This window comes from Mandrillus leucophaeus, unplaced genomic scaffold (assembly GCF_000951045.1).
Source record: "Mandrillus leucophaeus isolate KB7577 unplaced genomic scaffold, Mleu.le_1.0 Scaffold236, whole genome shotgun sequence".
Lineage (NCBI taxonomy): Eukaryota > Metazoa > Chordata > Mammalia > Primates > Cercopithecidae > Mandrillus > Mandrillus leucophaeus.
In genome coordinates, this window is record NW_012102432.1 from 2,390,698 (window position 1) to 2,396,634 (window position 5,937).

The following is a 5,937-nucleotide window of genomic DNA, read 5'->3' on the forward strand; positions in this document are numbered from 1 at the left end:
TACTTAGTAATATACTGTATAAGGTTCTCCATATTTTTCACGGCTTGATGGCTTATAATGCTGAATAATATTTTATTGTATGAATTTGTTGTTGTTTATCCATTCACCTTCTAGAAAACATCTTGGTTGCTTCTAAGTTTGGGCAATTATAAATAAACATCCATGTGCAGGTTCTTGAGTGGACATAAGTTTTTATTTCATTTGGGTAAATACTAAGGAGTATGGCTGCTGGGTTATATGCTAGAAGTATGTTTAGTTGTTTAGTTTGATCACCCTTTTTAGAATTTTACTTTAATTTAACTGCAGTGTTTTTAAGTGTATTTCTTTTTACATAATTTTTAGTAGTTGCACTAGGTATTACATTATAAAAAACTAGTGTCAAATGTATATTGGTGTATGAGTGAAGTATTAAAAACTTACCCCTCTTTAAATTATTTATCCTCCCCATTTAAAATTGTTTTAAATATTTCCTATACATATATTGAGAACTACATCAGAAAATATTATAATTTGTCTTCAACCAACAAGCATAATTTAGAAGGGAAAGTGCATTAAATTTTGCCATTTTTGTTGCCATTTCCTTTTTTGTCCTTGATTTTGTATTTCATTTGTTATTGTTTTCTTTCTGTTTAGAGAATTTTCTTTAACCATTCTTTTAGGATAGGTCTCCTGATGACAAATTCTCTAATTTTTTCTTTATCTGAGAATGTATTGGTGTCCCCTTCATTCTTGAAGGATAGCTCCACTTAATGTTGGATTCTGGACTGAAAGTTCTTTCCTTTCAGCACTTGAAAAATATTGTGTCACAGCCTCCTGACCTTCATAGTTTCTGATAAGAAATCTCATGCCATTTGAGTCATTTTCCCCCATATTTTTTCTCTCTTGCTGATTTCAAAATTTTTTCTGTTTTTATTTTTCAGAAGCTAATGTGTTTGTGTGGATTCCTTGAGTTTATCTTATTTGATATGCACTCAGCTTCTGGAATCTACAGTACTTTGCTTTTGTCAGATTTTGGAAGTTTTCAGCCATTATTTCTTCAAGTATTTTATCAGCTCTACTTTTTGGCTCCTCTCCTTCCAGAACTTCAATGATACATAAGTTATACCTTTTGTTTTAGTCTCACAGGTCTCTGAGGCTCTGTTCATTTTTTTTTTTCAGTCTAATTTCCTTATTGTTCAGATTGTGTAATGTCTATTGTTCTATCCTCAATTTCATTGGTTTTTTTTTCCTCTGTCCTCTCTATTCTGCTGTTCAGCCCGTCCATTTAGTTTTTACTTCTGCTATTGTAGATTTTCAGTTGAAGAATATTATGTGGGGCTGAGAATGGTGGCTTACACCTGCAATCCTGACATTTGGAAAGTCAAGGAGAAAGGGTCACTTGAGTCCAGGAGTTTGAGGTTAGTCTGAGCAACATAGGGAGATCCTGTCTCTACAAAAAAATTTTAAAATGAGCCAGTGTGGTGGTGCATGCCTGTGATCCCAGCTACTTGGAAGGCTGAGATAGGAGGATCACTTGAGCCTAGGAAATCAAGGATGCAGTAAGCCATGGTCGCACCACTATACTCCAGCCTGGGTGACACAGCAAGACTCTGTCTCAAAAATAATAATATAAAATAAAATATGGCCAGGCACGGTGGCTCACACCTGTAATCCCAGCACTTTGGGAGGCCAAGGTGGGTGGATCTCCTGAGGTCAGGAGTTTGAGACCAGCCTGACCAACATGGTGAAACCCACTCTCTACTAAAAATACAAAATTAGCTGGAAGTGGTGGCACATGCCGGTAATCCCAGCTACTCGGGAGGCTGAGGCAGGAGATTTGCTTGAACTTAGGAGGCAGAGGTTGCAGTGAGCTGAGATCACACCATTGCATTCCAGCCTGGGCAACAAGAGCAAAACTCCATCTCCAAAAAAATAAATAAATAAATAAGATAAAATAAAATAAAATATTTGGTTATTATCTCTTCTATTTTTTTCTGAGACTTTCTATATTTTTCATTTTTTCAAATGTGCTTGCAAATGCTCATTGAAACATTTTTATGATGGCTGCTTTAAACTATCAGATAATCTAATATTTCTGTCTTTCAAAGTTGACATCTGTTGATTATCTTTTTTCATTCAATTTCTTTCCTGGTTCTTGATAATGATTAGTAAATTTTTCATTAAAACCTGAACATTTTGTACATTTTTATTACATTTTAGATCTTATTTACACTTGCTGGTTTGGTTGTCTTCCTCTGACACCATGTCTTCCTCTGACACCATGTCTTCCTCTGACACCAATCTGGGGTGAGAAGAGGAGGTACCACCTCATTACTGCCAATTGGGTAGAGAAGTCCAGGTTCCCTATAAACTTTCACTAACACCTGATGGGGAAAACTCTTTCTTATTGCTGAGTAGAAGTGGAAATTCTGGTATCTTACTGAGCCTTCACTTACACCTTCCTGGCTGATATGGGCTGGAATGCTTCCTTAGTGCTCCATACTTTGTCACAACTGACATCATGGGAGAGATGTGACTTCCTTACTGCTGGGAAGTTGCAAAAATATTTCCAGTAGGCCTCTTCTGAAACTACCTCATTGGGAAAGTGAAAGAGTACCTCATTATTGCCAGGTGGGGGTAGAAGTCCCCCTACGTGAAAAGGTAGAACTTTTCACATACCCTGATCCTGTGGGAAAGGGGGAAGGGGCTCATTAATGCCAGGCAGAGACGGCCTTATCTGACACCACCCTAACAGGACAGTTGGGACGCTTTGCTACAGCCTTGAAAAAGTAGAATCTAGGCTCCCCACTCACGTTTGCTGACAAGGGTGGGGTGGGATCATAATTCTTTCCATGGTTTTTGGTTGAAGTAGTCACTATTTTCTAAACATTCTCTCTTATTAGGCTGTCCCTCTAGTACTCCTTACATAAGAGAGAAAGAGCTTTTGTTAGGACATCCTTCATCTAAACATGTTGGTACTTCTGGAATTCTGGCTTCTCCAGCATCTAGACTGGTATATATAAGACAAAAACTAAAACCTGGGGAACTCACCAATGTGTTGCTTTTTGCTCCAAAGTACCTACTTGGTCTGCTTTCTTCTCTCCAAGATTCATGGTATTTTTGCATTTATTTTATATTTAATGCCCAGGCTTTTAGCTGTACTTAGTAGAAAGAATTGGGAGAAGTATGTCTATTCCGTTTTCCTGGAAGCATAAGTTTGTCTCCTGTTGCAATCTTTTGATTTACATAACTGGAGCTTCAACTCTCATGTATTATTCACTATCAATGCATGGACTGCAGGTATATGTGGGATCCACCTGACCTATCAAAAACCAAGAAGCGAGAAGTCAGGGGTTGTTAAGATAAATAATGAACATAGTGGTTGACGACTATTGCCTTCTGAGCAGAATCCACTATACAAGTTTTCTCCAATGTTGTCTTCCCTAATTCAGCAATATGGGGAGACATCAGCAATTCTGATAGCAAAGCAGCTAGTCATCTAAGGAATTTTTTCTTGTAGGCACATGGATGCCCTAAAGCATCTCATTCTTAAGTCTGGGGAAGTGTTCTCTTCCCCAGTTCCAAGAACCTTGGCCTCTTGAAGAATGAGACTTCCTCTTCTTCTGAGTCATGTTACTATTTTTGGTGGGGGAGATGTCACCTCACAGCAACTGAAGGTAACTGATCCCAAAGCTGACACTTCTAGGAATGTAGAACCTGGGGCTACTTAGCACCTTTGTTCTCAGGATTGGAAAAAGATCACCTTCTGCATTTGACACTATCCTGCTCAAATGCAACTTAGAGGCTTGGTTGCCAAGTCCTGAACTTTTCTCTTTAGGAAACTCTGAAGTCTACATTGAGCTTTCCACTCAATACAGGCCTAGGTCTAGCATTAGAGAGATTTATGAGAACACAGCAGAAGGAAGGGCTTATAACATCCTTTCTGTATGAAAAATATATGACCTGAACTTGCTAAAGCTTAAGGAAGTAAACTGGACTCATTAATGCTGGTACTCATATAAGGTATTGATATTCTCAAATTTTATGCCATTTAACTTTGAAAAAATCATATTTAAAAGATTTCAATATTTGTTCTCCATAAGAATTAGCCACTCGCCTATTCAGTCTCATTAACTTTCTATTCCTCATAATTGAAATAAGTGCACTTAATAAGCTTTAATTCTTTCTCCTGACTCACTAGCTTGTTCCTTTCTCTCCGGAATTAATAAATAAAAATTATCACCAAGATTCTTCTTATTCAAGGAAGTTAGAAAATATTACTCTTATTGCTTACCCTTTCAGTTATTAGTAGTTTCATTTTTTCCTAGGTTTTATTGGAATTTATGGTCACAGTAGCATTCAAACACTATACCCAAGAGGTTTAATTGAGATGATGATGAAATAATAAAGAATATCTGCAACAATGTACATATGAATAGTTAAGTGAATGGAAATGACTAACACTGTGACACTATATATAAATTATTAAGCTATTCTCAAACTATTTTGCATATTATTTATTGTATAAACTTACAATCTCTTTTTCTAGTTTTCCTTTCTCTAAATATCTTTCCATGAGTATATCCCATATTCTTACTTATAATTTTTAATAAGTAATTACATCACAATGGAACTAACTGTGGTAATTTCTGTACATCTTAAATGAAAAGTACGTGCTTTAAAAAAGAAATATAGAGGTGCTATCTATCTGTTCCCCAATTCCACAAAATAAAGATATCCATTGCATTCATGGGAAGCCCAAAGAGAATAATTTTATCTATAACTCCAAACTTGGGAACAGTAGTAGAGAATGAGTGGAGACAATCTTCCAAAATAAAAAGCCTATCCAAATAATTTGCGAATATTGCCAAAATATAAAGATGGTATTGTACAGACCAGTCTATGTAGAAAACTCTCATTGGAGAAACACACTTTGTTTTATTCAGTCAGTAGAAAATACAAGAAAAATAGATTGACAGAAAATAAAAATTATAGTTCACTTTTCAATTTTGGTTTGATGTAGAATCCAGGTGAATAAATATTCTGCATAATACTGCATATATTTAAAAGGTTAGGCTTCTGGTTTCAGTTGTAACACATAAAAAGCTTGGAAGTCATTAATCCCATCTTGCAACAAGGAAATAAAAGCTAAAGACACTGAAAAATCAATTAATTTCCCAAGGCCCTTCAGAAAATTGGCCTGTTGACCTAAAACAGAGAAGCTGAGGCAAAATTAATATAAGTAGAGAGTTTATTTGGGCCAAACTTGAGAAATGCAACCAGGGAGAATAGATTCAAGTTGCCCTGAATACACACTGCTATTAGCAGCAGTTACAAGCAGATTTTTAAAGGCAAAAAATTGGGGGACAGTGAGTGGGCTGATAGAAAGTTGTTTGTCAGGAAATCTCATTGGTTTATAGAAATAACACTTATTAGTGATTGGCTATACAGTCTTAAGCTACAGGGTATAGGTTATAGTGTCCTGTGTGGCATTATTAGGTTAATCTATAGCTACTTGTAACAATAGCAAGCAGTTTGAAGAGAGGAATAGGTAACTCAAAGTGGAGAGTAGGATGGGATTGCTGTCTCTCATCTTATTGTCTGGTCCTGATAACTAATAGAACTTGCCTTCCTCAGATAAAAGCTCTTTTCTTTTCTTATTTCCCTTTTTTGATCTAAAATCTTTATTCTTGAAAGAACTGATGATGAAAAGTTGAGTGTCAAAATGTCTGTCATCACTGGGAAGATTCATTGCTGAGTAGTGCTGTCAAAGTCATTGATCTATGGCTGCTGTCAGTTGTTGAATTATACCTAGTCATTAGAGTAGTATGAATTTAGCTTTTTCAGAAGTAAAACAACGAGAAATAACATTTAAAAATTAAATAGTAGAAACATAATGCACAATCAAAAGAGGATTTGTGTGCCACAACAACATCAACAAAATCTATTTAGTCAGGG